This window comes from Canis lupus, chromosome 15, assembly GCF_011100685.1.
Source record: "Canis lupus familiaris isolate Mischka breed German Shepherd chromosome 15, alternate assembly UU_Cfam_GSD_1.0, whole genome shotgun sequence".
Classification (NCBI taxonomy): domain Eukaryota; kingdom Metazoa; phylum Chordata; class Mammalia; order Carnivora; family Canidae; genus Canis; species Canis lupus.
Window position 1 is genome coordinate 37,990,104 of NC_049236.1, and position 19,716 is coordinate 38,009,819.

Consider the following 19,716-nt stretch of genomic DNA (forward strand, 5'->3'; position numbering starts at 1 on the left):
TACATAATACAGGTGAAAAATAAAACCATAAAAGAAATAGAAGAGAAGATGGGAGGTATTTTATTTCTTAGTTTCTATTATCATCAAGTAGGGAAGGCCTTTTTAAGTATGATTTTTAAAATCCCAGGGGTCACAAATGATTAATGAGTTTGGCTACATAAGAATATTTGAAATCTTTATATGGAATAGGGAAAAAAAAAAAAGTAGAAAACAACCTGGGAAAAATTTTGCAACTCAGAACAAAATATGATTTTCCTAATATGTGAAAAGCATCAACAAATCAATAAGAAAGAGATGAATAACCCATAAGAAAAGTGGACAAAGGACATGAAGTAGTTGACTAGACCAAAAACATGGATAGCAATGTAAATATATGAAAAGCTGCTTATCTTGTCCATAATAAGAGAAATGTAAATTCAAAATACAATAGATATATTTCTTTACCTAACAGATTGGCAAAGATAGGTAATAAAAACACTCTGTTGACAAGGATGTGAGGGAACTGCTATTTTCTTATATTTCTGATACTATTGTAAATTGCCACAGTCACTGAGGAGAGGAATTTGGCAATCTCTATCAAAAATTAAAATGCCTGTGCCCTTTGATACAACAACTGAACCCCCAAGGAATGGATCCTGCAGACAGTATAAAGAAAGGGCTGTATGTTCAGAGGCATGTACTATAGTATGAAATCTTTAGCATGAGCAACGGGGGTCACTCTTGACTGCTTGAGAAGCCTCTGTTTATCACAACCACACAATGGAAGTGTTAACAAGTATGACAGCACCTTTGTCACACAGGATCTGACACTCAGGACCACAGGCATCCACTATAACTCTAGGCATCTGTCCCTATGCTTAACACAGTTCATGTCCCAGGGAAAAGCTTCTCCATGTTTCTCACCCCATCGCTTCAAAATAAAAGGCAAGTCCATCCAAATACAGTGGAAATTTATAGGTGGTCCTAACTGCCAGCCTCAGCATGACAGATTACGGGGTCAAATGTTCCCCTCAGATCGCAGGAATGCAGTAGATTCTTGCATTCTTCAACAAGGCTAGGCAAACACTTTCTTACTTTGCGTGTTTCGCTTTTTTTTTTTTTTATTTTAACGTTCAAATTATGACAGTACCCAAAGAGTTTCTGGGTAACAGCTGATTGACATTGCCCAATATAAACAATTAATATTACTTCCAATCGTGGCGTGATATGGATTCCTCACAGTCAATACATACATGTCGAATGAATGAACAAACCAATCATAAAGGGGAAACTAGCCGATGAGTGTTTCACTAATTACCCCTTTGTATATATTGTATTTTTGAACCACATACATGTTCTAATTTGGCATGGGGCATGGGGGTGGCGAGGAGGGGTGTTGGGAAGGGTGGAAATCCAATGACAGATAAATGTTAGCATTTCAAGTAGTTCTGATATTAACATCTCAGAACCAAACACCATCCGATTTTGTCTGGCTCTTTACAGTTAATCATATTCTGTTGTATGCACAGCATAGCTCATTCAAGGTAAGTAGAGAAAATGTCATTATCTCTAACTTATATATTAAAAACCTGCCCGAAGTCAAATAACTGCTGCTAAAATCTGTCTACTTTTCAGAGGCCACACGGCTATTGTAAAAACACTTTCGTGGGTGACCCTTTCCTTTGTTCAGGACAGACAGCTCTCTTCTATGGGGCGGACAGCAGCCTTACTACTCGAAATGGTTGGAATCCATTATTACGGAATCCACCAATGTTGAGCTTGTGGCCAGTTCCAAATGCACAGTTTATGAAGAGAGAGAGGAAGCGAATCTTGTCTCTTCTGTTGTTTATTTTCAGAGTATCTTGTGTTTAGTAATAAACTGTTATATAATCATAGTGAAATGTAATAGGATTTGCCTGAAAATTCTCTTAGGTAACAAAATTTTCTGAAAAAAAATCTTGCTTTACTTTCTTTTTCTTTTTAACTCTTTAATCCACTTCCCTATGGCGTTTGTTTACCCTCATTCTGACTTTTTTTCCAATGTTACATTAGTCTCTGGTATACCACATAGTGGTTCAACAAGTCTCTATGATTATGCTATCCTCACCACAAGCACAGATACCATATACCATACAACTCCATTATAACACCATTTACTACATTCCCTGTGCGATACTTTCATCCCTGAGATTTATTCTTTCCCTGTCTAGAAGCCTGTACCTCTCACTCCCTGTGACCTTTTATTTTAAACATCGCATTTTTTTAAGACTACATTACCACATTTTCCTTAATTCCATAATCTTTTCAACTCCCTCATCCTTCATGCACTGTGCTTTTGTATCCTTTTATTTTCAAGTCCTTTTCATGTTTTCTATCTTTTGTTTTATTTCCCTGGGAGCTCTTATTGTCATCTTAGTCTTTATTTTTAGGTTTCTACACTGAACCGTAACCCAACCGTGAGGAAATAGAAAGGGCCACAGCCATGCTGAGTGGAAGTGGCAGACAGGGGTGAAGGAGGAGAAAAGGAAAAAGACTAGACAAAGTCCTGATTGTCTTTCTGGTCTCCAGGATATAATAATATCTTTGAAGATGAAAAATGGAACATTTACATCTATATAGGTACCTATATAAAAATGTGACTTGCAGAACATAGAAATGCCAAGAAAACAGGTTCCTTTAATTAGAATCTTAGTTCAATGTCCAATAGATTGAGTCAAATTTACTTTGAAGGCATGAGAGAGAGCATCTCCCTATAGAAGCCAAACTTGACAAATTAACTCTTTATCTTGAAACTACCTCACCAGTAAGTGAAATTCGGAATTGCTTTGTTAATGTTGATTTAGATGAAGCAAGCCCACGCTCCTTACAGATCTCCAAAGCAAGTTATCTATTTGATAAATCAGTAAGAATAGCCACAGTAGGACTCCCAGGCAGAAAGATCAACAAACAATCAATATTAAAAATTTTGACGAATAGCTGTTCCTATCTCTATTTAACAGGCATTTTCATGTTTCAGATCAAGCTATTTACTCTCCCTCTTTCCTTGGAGCTCATCCTGGTTGATTTATCTTTCAAGTGTCTGTCTCTAATCTATCTATAATTCTACCCCAACTATCCCATAACCCCCAGAGCATCGACATACAGATCAAAAATAAACAATTAAAATAAGAGATGAATTTCTATCGAATGGGAACATGTATATTTTATAAAGTTTTTAGTGGCTTTGCGGCAAACTAAAGTAAATCTGAAAGTTTCATCTTCCAAAAACATTAAGAGAAAAAGTGATGAAGTTGTGTGTATGTGTGTGGGTATCTGTGCATGTGGGCGTGATTGTGTGTATTCGTGTACATGTGTGTATGTGTGCCATGAAGGAGTAAAAAGGAGGAAAATCAGTGAAACAGACAATTTTCTACACAGCATTAAATGCCTGGTGACATGTAAATATGTATAATTAGATTTTTTATTTAAAAAATGAAAATCTGTATATAATGTATAGCAAATGTGAGCAGCTTCCCCTTGGCCTGAAACTTTTGTTTTCATTTACTCCTTTTCCTTTCCTTGCTTGCCAGCTTTTGCCTTCATTTTGCTTTGCCTATCTGGTATTTCCTAGATGTCTGTTCAGTTTAATTTATCCAAATGTCATACTCAATAAGTTGTTGAATTTCCACTCCATTCCTACTGAATTATTGTATTACTTTTAAATAACTTGCATCTGCTCTTGATTCTCCCATCTGCTTCTCTTCCTCTTCACTTTCTCATCAGGAGACCTGGCTCTAGGTTAGGGATGTTGGCCAGGCACTCCCGATTTTCCAATTTTGAACCACTGACACAAAGTTAGTCATCCTTTCTGAATCTCTCTGAAAAAAAGCTGGCCCTAGGCAAATTTGTAAAGTAGGTCAGGTATGAGTGCCACCACACACACTTTTAGTACTTTCTCAGTCGTGTTTGCCAGCCTCCTGCAGAGGCCCTCCACACTCTGAACCTTCTGGTTTTTTCCTTTTAACTCCCATCCATCAAAAAGTACATGCCCAGTGTCCCTTTCCCCATTGCGTCATTTCTAGGAGAAATCTGGTAGGAAAGTTCCACCAACATGTTACTCCTAGGCAATAAAAATGTAATATTTCATCCTCCACAGAATGAGTTTCAAGATTTATGTTTCTGTGTTCTGTTATTAATACAGGTATGTGGGGCAGGACCAGAAAAGGAACCAGCTGTAACTGATTTGAGGACTTATAAGCAGAGTTGGCTGCTCTCTTAAAGTCTAGAATTTGATGGAATTTTTTAAAAGTAAGAAAACTATCATTCCCCAAGCTTTTACTATGTGACAGATACAAGCTAAATTTCATGCCTATTTTAACCAATGAAAAGCTAGGATACTTGCCCAAGGTGAAAAAATCATATAGCTATAAGAAGGAGAGATGGGATATATGGCTGCAAGAGGTACAAATACTGGGTATAACCAAGCCACAGAGCCCAATGCTCTGCCCACTACACCATGACTCTGCTTGGGCTTAGGGTCATAGATTGTTAGCTCTCCTCTGTTTGGGGGTTCCAGTCATACAACATATGTGAAGTGAACACATTTTATGTGTTAAGACAAGGCTGGAAATGAGAAACAGTTCAGCATGGGTGGTGAGCTATTGCAAGAGCATAAAGTCTGGACCACAGACATGACCCAAGAATGATCACCAGGGACACTATCTTCAAGGTTTTGTAGTATATGCTATGGGACTCAGATTTGACATCAAAGATATTGGAGAGCCTTTAAGGGTTCTAAGGAAGGGATGACATGGACAGAGTTGAATTCTAGATTCATCATTTTAGAACAAGATACATTCAGGTGTTGTGAGAGACAAACCTGGACAGGGATGACTAGCTTGGAAGCTAGATTGCCGTCACCTAGGCAAGAGATGATAGTGGGCTCAAATACAGCACTGGAGAGAGAGAAACTATAGTCAAAAGGTAAAGTTGTAGGACATGGTGATCATTTGATAGAAGGAATAGAGGAGAGAAAGTAATCAAAGATGTCCCTTTTTCCTTTATATTTGTTCTGACGTCCCACATTCTTTTTCTAACTCGAAGGAAACTATTGTAATAAACTGGAGTGCCTGAGAGCAGATTCCCAAGCTGAATTTATAAATGTTTGAGGGTTGCAAGATTATGCCCAACTTAACCAGTAATGCATTTGGTAAGCATTGTTTATGACCACAAAATATTGCACCCACACAATTAAAGTATAGTTTAGCGTGAAGAAAGGCCTAAGATTCTCTTATTTGGAAAACTGTCTTTTCCTACCTCAAGAGGTGTTCCTGACAGACACAGTCTTCATAATTCTTGGTTATGTTTACAGCAATTTGATTTTAGAAATCATTCTAAAGACAGATATTTCCATAGTAAATATTCCCAGCTGCTGTCTTTGGAAGGAGTAATTTGATCAGTGGTACTGTGTTGAATTGCATTACAATTGGTTTCTTCAAATAATGTATATTACCTATATAAAGAAAAAAAGAAATAATAAACTAATGTCTACTTGATCTGCTTGGTACAAAAGTAATGGCAGGATGGGGTTAATAAGTTTTGTGGAGAAATAACAGGAACTGATGAGCTCTCAAGTTTTGATGTTTATTAAAGAGTTTATTGGAATCTCATAGAGCAGTAAAAAATGATCTAATAAAACAAATAAGATTAAGCAGTTCCAGTAAACAAAATTATAATAAAATTCCAGAAGCATAGATGCAAACCATTTTTATTTTTTTAATTCTTGCAAAAAAAACTCATATTAATATTTCTAAATCTTATAAAGAGTTTTAGAATTAGGATCCCATTTGGAATGGGCATAACTGCTCAAATCATGATCATGTTATTTATGAATTCATTTAATGGACCACTTAGCCACATTAGCAAACTTTTTAAAGGAAAATAACTTTTTCTGGCCTGAGATAAGGGGAAAACTACTGAAAATCGATCAACAAATAAATGATGTATGCCGGCACTGTTTTGTTGGAAAATGAAAAACAAGTAAACAGGCTAGAGTTGAAGAGAAGAGGTAGGGGTTGGGTTAGGGGAAAAAAAAAAAATTTTCCGAAGGAAGAAAAGCTTGCTGAACCAACTTATTAGACCTTGGGAGATGTTACCAGCAGCCTCCTTTCTTGCCAATCTTTCTAAAGTGAGCAAAAGGCAGCAGAGCAATTATAAGCAGACAGGGCCATGAACAGCCTCCAGGGATTCTCATAGCTAACATGGCCCAGAAGCAGAAAAATGATTATTTTGGCCAAAACAAGGTCCTAGGTAACAAAGCAACCATCCTGAAAGAAGAGCTAAATGGACAGGAACAAAGTACATCTCAGCGGCAAAGGTGTATGGCCATGTCCCCATAGGACACTACACGTGACAGTACAATCTTCTCTATGCACAGCTAAAATAAGAGATCAAACACTCCTCAAGTACTCTGGGGTTGTGTGAGGCCTCCCACCCCAGAACCTAGAGGACGATAATAATGTATTGACTAATATTGAGTTTCTACAACTCAGGCAAAATGGGGATTTTAGCAGAACTAAAATAAGTTGAAATACAGGAAAATGAAAGTGTTATGTCTTGCCCACCTCCATAGAGACCTAGGGTTCACACCGGCTACCTGTGGGAATCCTTGTGCAAACAGATCTGAGATCTGCACCAAGGTGCAGATCACCTCAGTCATCTCTGGTTGCTATAATGAGCACCAAGGGTTTAAAAGCCAAATTATTTTGAGATGTTCAGCCAGATGTGCAGCATGAGGTGCACTGGAAGCAACTATTGATTGGAAAACTACTGAGGGGCTCTGAGGAGAGGGAGTTTGAAAGAGTGCTACAGAATGTTTGAACTCTCCTGGGCAGACACACATGGATTGGTAGAAGGGAAGAAGAGAAGGTGACTGCAGCCTGGTAAGAGATCAAGGGAATTTCTTGAGACCCAGGGAAGAAAGTACCTAGAGAGGCAACAGCAGTGACAATAATTTTTAAAATCTCATCTAGGTCCCTAAATTTCTGAGCCTCTTTCTGGATGGGGAAAGGCGTTACAAATTAGTTGTTGGTTGCCCTCACACACACCAGATGAATAGATTGAAAACCTAACCCCCAATGGGATAGTATTGGAAGGTGGAGCTTGAGAGTGGTAATTAGTTATAGATGAAGTCCTGAGGATGAAGCTCCATAATGGGATTACTGTCCTCATAAGAGGAGAACACAACTAGCACGTGCTCTTGGTCTCTCTGCCATTTGAGGATACAGTGAGAAAGCAGCCATCGATCAATGATGGACAGAATCTTCACCAAGAACTCAACCTTGCTGGAACCTCAAACTTGGACTTTCAGCCTCCAGAACTCTGAGAAATAAATGTCTGTTGTTTAAGCCACCCAGTACAATATTCTGTGATAGCAGCCCCAACTGAAACCAAGGGCAACTCCAGGCATGACACATGAGTCTTGCAGTTGGTGCAAATAAAAACTTAGACTGAGGTTCCTAACTGCTTTCCTAAAATTGAGCTTAGAATTCTTATCTCTGGGCTTCCTGGAACCCAAAAGAAATGAGAAATATGAGTAAATTATGGGGTTCACAAGGTTTTTTTTTTAAAAAAAAAGCATATCTTTTAAATTATGGCAGTTTTACTAGATACCAATAAAAAATAAAGAAATATATTATTTATGTCCTCATTCTATGGATACTGCTCAGCATAAGACACAGTTCTCCCTATGACAGCTTCACAGAAAATATAGATGGGATTTCCATGATTTTTTCTTGTTTCAATCCTTAGTAAAATCTTAGATTTTAATATTGTCACTCATCTTCACTATGTTTATGTACCCATATTTTCTGTCAGGTTAAGCTTTCTGCTGGGATAAGGTCTGTGACTTACAGAAACCAAATTCCTAGCACAGTAGCACATGTGAAGCCTTCACTAATGTGTAATTCCTTTGACAAAGAGGGGATACCAACCCAAACTAATAAACCCCAAATATATAAACTTTAGGGATCTCAGTCATCTCAGGTTGCTATAACAAAAGGTGCCAGCAGACTCAGTTCTTGAAGAGGGCTCTCTTCCTGGCTTGTAGATGGCCACCTTCTCACTGTAGATTCATATGATGCAAAGAGGAAGCCCTGGCATCTTTTCTTCTACTTATAAGGGCACTGATCCCATCACAGGGGCTCTCTCCTCATAACCTCATCTAATTCTAATCATCTTCCAAAGGCCCACCTCCTTACACTATTACACTGGGAGTCAGGCCCTCAATATACGAATGTTGGAGCAGATATAAACATACAGCCAATAATGGGATCTAACTTGAACTATGGACAAAACCTAAACCACCTGGAGTCTTCTAAGGACATATTAATACATGCTAAACAAGCTTATCATATCTACAATTTCTTTTCTAGATATATAGGAATGTTTCCTTATTTTGCCCTAGAGCTATGAGAGTCTCCTTACATTTCTAGATTTTTTTTTTTTTAAGTTGTGACTCTCTGGTTCATTTACAGAATAAGATTTGTGGAGTCAGGGCAAAAGCATCTAAGTGTCTTTGAAATGAAGCCCAGTCTCTAAACCAAGGTTTGAATGTGTAAAGGACTCTATGTTCAAACTCCTATCAGTTACACAGCATGGACAGGGACCAGCCAGCATGGGTGTCAGCTGTAAGCAAGTGATAGAATTATCTGAGTGTATGTCAGTGAAATATCCATGGGTTACCAAAAGGTTTAAAACCCAAAGTGCTCAGGGTGCCTGGGCAGCTCAGTCGCTTGAGCGTCCGACTCTGATTTCAGCTCAGGTCATGATTTCAGGGTCTTGAGATTGAGCCCTGCATCAGGCTCCTCACTTGGCGTGGAGTCTGCTTGAGATTCTCTCTTTCCCTCTGCCTTTACCTCTCCTCTCTCTCTCTATTAAAATAAATAAATAAAATCTTTTTTTAAAAAAATTAAGTGCTCAATAGATGATGAATAAATAAATAAGTTAATCAATTGTGATTTTATTCATGCAGAGCTTTCTAAAAATAGCAGCTATAAGAACACTTTATGGGCAGCCTGGGTGGCTCAGCAGTTTAACACCGCCTTCAGCCCAGGGCCTGATCCTGGAGACCTGGGATCGAGTCCCACGTCAGGCTCCTGAAGCATGGAGCCTGCTTCTCCCCCTGCCTGTGTCTCTGCCTTTCTCTCTCTCTCCCTCTCTCTCTCTCTATGTCTTTCATGAAGAAATAAATAAAACCTTTAAAAAAACACTTTATGATAATTTAAGGTCTTTGTTCATGTAAAAATTGATGGGTTTTTTTTTTTTTTTTTTACTATTGAAACCACCTAGCCAATAAATTTATATGTGTAATTTGAACCTCAAAAGGCATTCGGATTTCCCCAATACAATTAAATGTAGGGACTAATGAGGCAGTGACAATATTTCCTTTATACAAATAATTTTTCAATTATACAGGACAGTGGCATCTAATGACTGCCACCGACACAAAATCACTGGGCAGCCCGCTTCTATTTTATGCAGCAAGGTTAGCAATTATTCTGTAACACTTAATTTCCTGTTACTAATGCTTTCCCAGAAGCACTTAAGCATGATGGCCTTATGAATATAGTTATTAGTGGAACTGCGTTTGGTGTTTGGATTCTTTTGGAAATCTGATAAAGATAATATTCCTCCAAAGGTTACTGTCCAGATTACAAGTCATTTTATCAGCAGGCCTGAGTTCTAGCCAGCTGTCATTAAGAGTGTCTCGTTAGCCAGTGAAGGACTTTGTAGCTGGGTCAGGGCTGTTGAAGACTGGGGCAAGGTTGCTAAGGTAACGAATCTGTCCAAAGACTTCTCTCAGCATCAACCTTTCATCTTGTTAAATTTATATAAGCAAAGAACTGTGAGGAGAATGCTAATAGACCAAATGACAGAAACAGTTGCACAAAGATATTTTTAAGCTTGATAGGTGTGTGTTTAAGCTCTTTTATAAAGATACAACAATAGTGTGGGTTTAGAGATGTTCATGGAAATGAGCTAAATCACCCTGGGTCCATATATTGTTTACATTAACATGTGAAATATGAGGCTCTACAAAGCAGAATTTAACTCAACAATGCACACGGGCTGGGAGACTGCTTGGAACCTGAATTTATTTTTCAGCATAATGTTTGAGTCTGAGAAGAATTAAATTCTAAGGAAAGTGAAGCTTAATATGTCTTCCAAAGAGTCCGGACTCCGTGAGCGAGAGAAACTTCAATTCTTGCATTAAGGAGTGATGGCTAGGTGGAGGGAGGCTGTTATATTAAAAATATATAGGACACCAAACACTAACAGGGTCATGTCAAAAGGATATAAAGAGGACAGCCCCGGTGGCTCAGCGGTTTAGCGCTGCCTTCAGCCCAGGGCGTGATTTTGGAGTCCGGGGATCGAATCCCACGCCCGGCTCCCTGCATGGAGCCTGCTTCTCCCTCTGCCTGTGTCTCTGCCTCTCTCTCTGTGCGTCTCTCATGAATAAATAAATAAAATCTTAAAAAAAAAAATAAAGAATATAAAGAGCCAACTTAAAGGGCTCCCTCTGGCCTAACACGGGATATTCAAACATCAAAAAGAATAATAATAGCAATGGATCGAAACATCAAAACATACAAAATTCCCTAAGTTCATAATGATAATGGGGGAAAAAAAGCACATCTCACTGTGTATATTAGGGGTTGCTAAGACTCCAACTCATTACTGAAAATTGACAAATAATACGAAAGCATGAAATATATACCCTCACCTTTCCTGCATGAATTGTATTTCTATATAACCAAATAGCCAATGAGAATAGTTTTTAAAAATAATTCCAGGGGCACCTGGGTGGCTCAACCAGTTAAGCCTCTGACTCTTGATTTTGGCTCAGGTCATGATCTCAAGGTCATGACATGAAGCCTGCCTAAGATTCTTTTTTCCCTCTCCCTCTGCCCCTCTGCCCACCCTGTTCAAGTATGTTCTGTCTCTAAAAATAAATAAATAAATAAATCCAGAAAAAATAGGGTTAAAAATCATCACTCTGCAACTCTTAATGAATGATGGGGCTTGACAACATATACCAACGAATCCCAAAATTATTAGGTGAAATGTTGGTGGAGAACTTAACAATGGAAGAATTATGTTGACAACCCCTGAACTCACTAATCAATCACAACATCATTAGCGATGGGACAATCAGACATGAGGTGTCTCACAATGTCATGTAATAGGAAGTACACACATCACCTATGAAATAGTCTTGCTTCAGGATATTGAACCTGAACCTAATCAACCCTCTAGTTCTAACCACAAGGAATAGAAAAAGAAGGATTCTTTAAAAACACTCCAAAAATTGGAACATCTTAAAGAAAAATGACCCAGTTTCTCTAACCAATGAATAATATGAAAAGAAAGTGGGGAGGAGAGCCACTTTAGAATAAAAGAGCTTTAAGAGGGGCAGTTAAGTGACCTACTCTTGGTTTCATTTTAGGCCGTGATCTCAGAGTCGTGAGATTAAGCCCCAAGTGGGGCTCTGCACTAAGCACAGAGTCTGCTTGAGTTTCTCTACCCTTCCCCTTTGTGTGCGCACTCTCTCTCTCTCAATCAAATAAATAAATAAACCTAAAAAAAACAAAAAGCCTTAAGAGATATAACAAATAGAAAAGGTAGATCTTTTTTAAATTCTGAGTTAAACAAATCAAATATAAAACCACATCTTTGAGAATATTAGAAGAAATTGGATGTAACTGAGAATTATATATAAAATTATTGTTATTTCTGTTATGTATGATAATATTTGCTGGTTATGTCTGGAAATGTTCTTAGCAGTTAAAGATGTACATAAGTGAAATAAAATGGTGTCCAAAATTTGCCTTAAAATTCCAGAGAGAAAAAGTGGGTAAGCTGGATAAAACAGGTTGGCAAAATGTCAAAATTCTGAAAACAAAACACCTATGGAAAACTGGGTGCCTGAATTAGTGTTGGAACTGATAGACTAATATTTTTTAAAACTCCAACAATGGGAGAACCAGTAGCACTGTCTGTTGTTTATGCAAAATAATCTTACTTCTGGCAACACTCTGTGTTGAATAGAGAGTCAGCCAAACCATCAAGTTTAAAAGTTTATGTTTATCCTAGCCTTTATTCTGAAAGACGGGTTAGTCCCTAAGGATAGTCTGAACTCTGAAAATTGTCCTTATGTAAAATATGAACAAAAGATGAAATTGATATCTTAAAAATACTATCCTCAGAAAAAGTTAAATGATTTGGTAAAATTCAGGAAAGCATAGCATCTAACTACTGGCAGTTATCTCTGAGGATCCTAAGCTAGTTTGAGCTGCTAGTTTCAGCTGCTACCAAGCAACTAAGACAACATCCACACCATGGCAGACTTTTAGGTTTCTGTCAACAGCAGGAAGACTTGAAGAATGGAAGGCTAGAACTACATGGCCACTCTTCCTATTAAGATAAACTGAAATTACATAATAAGTATTTATGAGATATTATTTAAGAACAAAAGAGCTTTTAAAGAATTAAGGAATTATTTATAATGCAAGAGTGATAATATATAAGGAGTTCCTAGACATCAATAAAAAGATGAAGAGTCCAAAAGAAAAATAAGCCAAGGACACCAAATCAACTGGGCGAAATATAAATGGCCAATAAATGTTTCAAAAATCATTTTAAGCATTTGAAACCAACTTCAACAATAATCAACGAATGCAGATTAAGACAAGAAAATACCACTTTTGTCTATAAAATTGGCAAATGTTCTCAATGAGAAACAGTATTGACATTTTTTTAGGAAGCAATAATAAAAAGTGGTTCACCACTTCTGAAGGTTAACTTGGTAAAATATATCAACGCCACTGTCCTTGAATCAACAATTCTACTTCCTGGAATTAATCCAAAAGAAATATGTATGAATATGGACAAAAATTTAGATAAGAGAAAGTCCATTCTATTGATGTTTATAATGGTAAAATTTGAAAATAACCTGGATATCCAATAATAAGAACTGGTTAATTCAATGATACAAACTATGAGTAGAAAATGACTATGTTGTCATTAAAGCTACCCAGACAAGTATGAAATGATTCAAAATGTGTTTATATTATACTAAGCAGATAAAGTTATTATAGTAGTATGCATTATATGTGCATATGTAAATGAATGCAAAATATCTACCAATAAAATATACTTTCAAATGGAAACTGATATGCTCTTTGATTAATGGGATTTAAGTTATTTCTATTACTTTCTTTTTTTATTAGTCAATATTCTCTAAAGTTTTTAGGGTGAACACGTAAGGATAGGAGCTATTTTTTAAGCATGAAAAGAAAGAACTTTCTAAGCACTAACTTCTACTACTCCAACTGTGCTCAATTGTTCTCTCACTCAATCTAGGTTTATTGTACCCTGTTTCCTCACTGATAGAACATAACAGGGAAACCACAGCCCTGTCATTTCTACCTGCTGGCCCCACCAAGAGCCCTAGGGAGGAGACTTATTGGTAGCTGGCCACTAAGTGTGGAAAACCTTATCACTCAAGTTGCTATACTTAGCATTTCATTTTGCCTCACAACCATTCCAGCAGTACCAACACCTCTATCTTTACCCCCTTGCTAAAACTAAAACTCAAGCAACATGGCGCTCCTGTGCCCTTCTCTTCTCTATCAATGGTCCCCCATCAGAAATATCCTGCCACTGAAAGACTCATTCATCTAGCCTGACTTCCATTCTAATAAGTGCTTAATCTACTGGGTTACAATTCTTCCATAACCTTAGGCTCCTATTTCCAGGACAAATCTACATTACTTCTTAGCTGCATCCATTTGGGGCTCTTAAAGGCATAATGTCTTTTCTCCCCTTTGGTAAATTTGTTTTAAATATTGGAGTTTAATAAACAGTTTTTAAACATAGAAAATAATTGTTTTCTCATTGAGGTTATTCTATATTCAAGTAAAGACATAATTTTAAACCTCTATCCTGCTAATGAAAAAGCTGTTATTAAGGTCATAGAAATCAGCCAAATTGGACATTGTACAAAGTGGATTAAGGAAATTGAATCATTGCCTTCTGGGATCTTATAATTTCAGGCAAATCATTTACATTTGTATACTGTGAATGTACCACTTCATACATTCATTCAATAAGCATTTGTTGAGTGGCTACTAACGGCCAGGGACACATCTTCTATCCAAGTTCTGGGCATACAAAAATGAATAGGCATGGACACAATTTGAGGAGTCTGTGGATTAGACAGGGGCATAGACAGGTAAGTAAGTGATACAATCCAGTGGATGAGTACATTAATGGAAATGTGGAATATTTCCCCCACAGGGACTAGAAATCACTTAATACTCAGGGGACTTTTTCAAATGAGGTGTTACTCTGAGTGTTAGTAGATAATAGACAATAAAATGGTTCCTGAATCTTGAAACAGGCTAGGTTAAATGGAGTTAAATATGCTTCTTTGCTACATAACTTATCAAAGCTTTAAATATCTAATGTTTATTGTGGATTTCCAAGAATGAATTTCTAAGAGTACAACATTTCCCAAACGTATCTGACCACATATCCCTTTCTTCACAGATCATCTTCATTAAGAGCTTTAAAGTTTACAAAGGGCTTTTCCATAATTTATGGTTGCATGTGTCCAAAGCTGTAAGTTTCTTGGAAGGAGAAACCAGAGACATCTGTGAGACCAGAAATGGAAGCATATCATATTCATCTTTGTATCTCCAAAGTCCATCACAGAATCCAACATCTAATGGCTGATAAATTTATGACTCAGTGCACCTTTCAAGTTGAGACATCACAACCTAGGGGGAGTGGTATAAACATATCTTATCCTCATTTTATAGAAAAGAAAATACATCCCAGGGACATTAAGTGACTCAACCAAGATTATAGAGTAAACTAGTGATACAACCAGGATTAGAAGCCAGATCCACTCCCAAGTCCAGTGCCCCTTTTCTTATAATTGTATGACTATATCATTTAGATTTTCTAGATAGTCTAAATTTCAGATATTCTGTCCCACTTTTAAACCAGGCCAGGTAATATCCTGGGTTTTGTTTGGAAAACATCCTCCATAAGTACAATTCTTTGTGTTTTATAAACATAAAAGAATAAACATATATCTAATAATTGCAGAAATATAAAATAGTCATGACATTAGTGAAATCCACATGATCTTGAGTACGTATGATTAAATAAGATGCCCTTGAGCCACACTTTGGTTATTTTGGGGAAAAGAATGCTCATAATAATAAGGTCCATTTTCAGTTCATGTTCTAGATGGGAACAGTCACAGCCTGGCAAAGATGTTGAGAAGTCCCTACCGCATAGACAGCACCCAAAGAGAGAAGATGCCCTCAAGAGCTGGACGTAGGTCCCTCAGACACACAAAGCACTGGCCAGTCATCCCACAGCTAACAAGCCTGCTGGCATCCCGAAACTACATGTCAGGAAAGCATATAAACAAAAATGGGACCAAAACGGAGTAATAAATTCACTGAAGCAAGAAGTCTCCGAAACAGCCCAGACCTCGTAGTGTAATAGAAGATCCTCCATATCAAACCAGCACTAGGACTATTTACTTGCTTAGCCACACAAATTCTGAATTACTGCTGACCACTGAGTAAGGAAGGCAAAGGTGGCCATCAGAACGATCTCTGTTCTGGAGTCAGAGACTCTCTGAGTTAGAAACCTGCCTCTGCTCTGATACTTGGCCAAGTTATCTCTAAAATCTTCATCCATAAAGTGGGAATAATGATTTTACCCTCCTCACAGCATTACTGGGGTTTACATGAGATAAAAGGATCAAGTGTTTACCAGGGAGCCAAGAACATAGTAAGGGCTCAATAGAACTTTTATTCTAAAAAGCTATTATTTTTATTTATTAATAGTTTTATTATCATAACACATGACCCACATTAGGCTAAATGCAATTGTTCCCATTACTGAATTTATTTATTTATTTATTTTTTTTATTTTTTTTTTTTTTTTATGATAGTCACAGGGAGAGAGAGAGAGAGAGAGAGAGAGAGGCAGAGACATAGGCAGAGGGAGAAGCAGGCTCCATGCACCGGGAGCCCGACGGGGGACTCGATCCCGGGTCTCCAGGATCGCGCCCTGGGCCAAAGGCAGGCGCTAAACCGCTCTGCCACCCAGGGATCCCCATTACTGAATTTAGATCAGTCATGCTCACGTGAGTCCTTTTGTTTTCTCCTTAAAGTTCTCAGTTCAAGAACCTTTCCATGAAACAACAGAGAAATGAAAGCAAGTGGATCCTCTATGTAAATGGCACCATAATCACTCAGGGACCAGGATGGGTAAAACCACGGAAGTAGGCTTGTTAGAGAACTCTGCTTCCACAAAGCTTATCTCCATGTAGGAATTCCAAATTATAAATAGGTATTGGGCCAAATGACTAAGACTTCAAACTGATCTGGGACAGCATCGTTATACTGAGTGCAAACAGTCTCTGTCTGCTATTCTCCTCAGTCAAGATCATCTTACTCTTTGAGGATGATTATAATAATCATAAGGAAGCGGGCTAGGATCACATTAGGTTTCTTGAGCTACAAGACTTTGCCCCACCTTAAACACGCCATTTCTTTATCTTAGTCTCCTTATCTGAATAGAAGCCTGTGACAAAATTTTAACAAAGAAAAAGGAAGGTAACAGGTTGATGAGCATTGCCTTGATCAGTCAGCAGCTAATTCCTGCTGGGTCTTTTCAATCTAAGCCGTGTATTGACTAATAAGCACCCCTCCTGTCACATGCAATGGCTTGCGCACATCACAGAGTGATTTGCAAGTTAATATATATTAAAATCACATATGCCCACACACATTACTTCTGTGTGTGTCAGGGGACCTCAAGAGATAATACATCCATCTTCATTTGTGACACTGTATGCACCCATAGTTCATAAATGGTGATAAATGAATTGTCATACTGTCCCAATGGCATAATACACTTATCCCCTATTCCTGCCATATTAATACACGTTCATTTCAGCACCAGTCAAATCTCGAAAATGAGTGATCCAACATCTGCCTCCTATTGGTAACCACAGAAGAATGCTAATTCACCCAGCAGAAGACAGGAACCAAAAAAGTAGTAATAATAATCTCAACTCTTTATGCCTCTCTGAGATGAACTGAGATGGAATATGCTTACTTGGATTATATTTCAGTAAATCCAGGAAGAGATCACCCTTGGCATCTGACCCACCCTGAAACATGGGCCGATGCAGCAGGGAGGGAGGGTAAAGCAGGTTGATGAATGTGCCTGTGAACTGTTTTTAAACCAGTCTAATTGATGTGTTTATCACTTTAGCTTCTGTCTTGTATTAAGTGATTATTCATTAATTATTGCCATCCTTGTCTTGCTGTATACAACCACCTCTCCAATTTTTCAGAGGCTAACAGTAGTTTGCAACGACTCTACTCATCGCATTTTAAAGAATACAAAATACCTCACAGCCTGCAGCACCTGCACCCGGTGGTGGCTGGCAGATGGGGATAGACCCTGTGGCTGCTAAACTTCAAGGCTGGAAGGGAACTTCCAGGTCATGGACTCCATCTCCTCCCCAACATCTGCGTGTCTCCTCTTCCCGCTCTCTCAGCCTCCCCACCCCCACTCTTTCCCTCTGTGCCTCAAAGCTTCTCAGTTTGTTTGGCTGGTAAAATAATATTTAGGACAAAAGAAATCAGACAAACGTCTAAATGAGGCATTACTGTATTAAGAATGAATCCTGTTAACTGGTTCTCACTAAGAAAGATGACGGCACTAATTAGTTGTTTCCAAATTTTTCTGATCATGCACTCTATGGGTAAAAGAATTTAGGGGCATCTGGCTGATTCAGCCTGTAGAGTGTGTGACTCTTGATCTCAGGGTTGTGAGTTCAAGCCCCAGGATGGGTGTAGAGACTACTTAAAAATAAAATCTTAAAAAAAAATTAAAGCACACTCCATATGTATAAATAACTCCTGTATATACAGGGCTATTGATACACTGTGTATGTTTAAACTGATATCAAAAGGAGAAAAAAATAGGAATAGATATGCTATGCTATTTTTCTCTTTTCACGTGCACTCAGCTTGAAGACCACAGACTCAGATGAGCCACATCCTTTCCTGAGCATTTCCCAGATCCTGAATGGCTCATTTTGTTACTGCGGGTGTTGAACAGACCCTTGGATGCACTCCTTTTGGTCAGAATTCTGCAGACACAGCATAGATTTTGTTTAATCCCTTGTTTGCCTGAGGTACCCATTCGAAAGCAATCTTCTGTTTTTAGTAAGTTTGGAAGGAAACCTACTTGGAAAACAGGACTCCAATCTTCTGCAACTACACATTAAAAGTGAACGTCTTCTCAATCACCTCTCTATTTGAGACTAACAGGTGGCCCTGGGACAAGGCCAGGGCCAACTTGAGGTTCTGTCAAAAGCAAACAAAGAACAGGTGAAGCTTCTCAAAGGGGTGGTCTCTGGGGCTGCTGTCTGCACAACTCTCAGAGAAAAAAAAAATGCTGGAGGAAACACTGAACTGACACAGTCAGTGATTTATAATCTCTCATTCCCATAAAATGACTCTCGTTATTCTTGGGGGTTTAGACTCTGAAGCGAGCTGTAATGGGCCACTGGGCTAAAAATGAAGTGCAGATTTATTTCTATAATCAACACCAGCCAAACCCTTCCCTGGGAAATAACTAACTTGGCTTTTAAAGTGCTAGGATACCTTTAGAATGCTTGAGATTTATCTTTGGGATTGAGTGCTTGTGTTGCTCTGGGAAATTCTAACTATTTGAGTTGTAGATGCCCCGATCAGTGTGCTGGGGAGTGCTGGAAAGACAACAGAGAAATGAGCTCCGCTTCCCTTTCACACCCAGTCCTGAGAAAATTCTTGTGCCTAAGAGATGGCGGTAGGTAAACAGCAATTACAAACACATCAAAATCTGAACCAAGAGACTCCCTGATACAGCTGCTGTCCAGGAGACCAAATAAGTTCAGCCTCAATGTAAATTTAAATTCTGAAATTGAATTTGACTCATGGTAGCCGCAACACTCAAGACTCTTGGCTGGAAGCGGGGTGCTTCCCTTGCTGTTCAAAGAATCATTGAAGTCAGAAAATATTCAGATATAATTACATAGCCATAAATCTCAAGGGGTAAGGTAAAGGATACATACAAAAGAGTAAAACAAATAACCAAACTAGATATAAACCACAGGATCCTTAGTGTAATGCTAGCTGGAAGCATATTATAATACTGCCCTTGCTCTGGCACATAGGTGATCAAGCAGCCACCGCTGTTCTCACTAATGCCTCCTGGCAGATGTCTTAACTCATAACAAATTCATTCATTGCCTACATGCATGCAAATGTCCTTTTCCTGACTTCCTTCTGCTGCATCTTTAATGCATCTTCCCAACTCTTGACTTTGTACAACAGCAAAGGATACTTCAGGCAAAATCCCTGGAACTGAAAACTGCAAGCATCATTGGTGGAATTACCATCATGTTCAGAGCAGCTCTCCAAAAACTGGAGAACTTTAGAACTGGAAAGATTCTGGGGGAACATTTACACACCCCCTTGTGAACAAAAACCTTGAAATCCAATGGAAATAAGTGAGTTACCCACAGTCACCCAAGCAGTCAGTGGCAGCCTTAGGAGTAAAATCTAGTTCTTCCTCATACCAATGAGAATAGCAAATGTTAACAAGTCAGGA

At 38.3% G+C, this 19,716-nt stretch overlaps 1 long non-coding RNA gene across 2 annotated transcripts in view; it reads right to left on the reverse strand.

Annotated features, from left to right (window-relative positions):
- Window positions 1-5,461, reverse strand: part of LOC119869390 — a 111,222-nt gene extending 105,761 nt beyond the window's left edge. For both annotated transcript variants that reach the window (XR_005370652.1, XR_005370651.1), the window contains exon 1: window positions 5,275-5,461. This is a non-coding gene — a long non-coding RNA (uncharacterized LOC119869390). The remainder of the gene's footprint in view (window positions 1-5,274) is intronic.
- Between the last annotated feature and the right edge of the window lie 14,255 nt (window positions 5,462-19,716).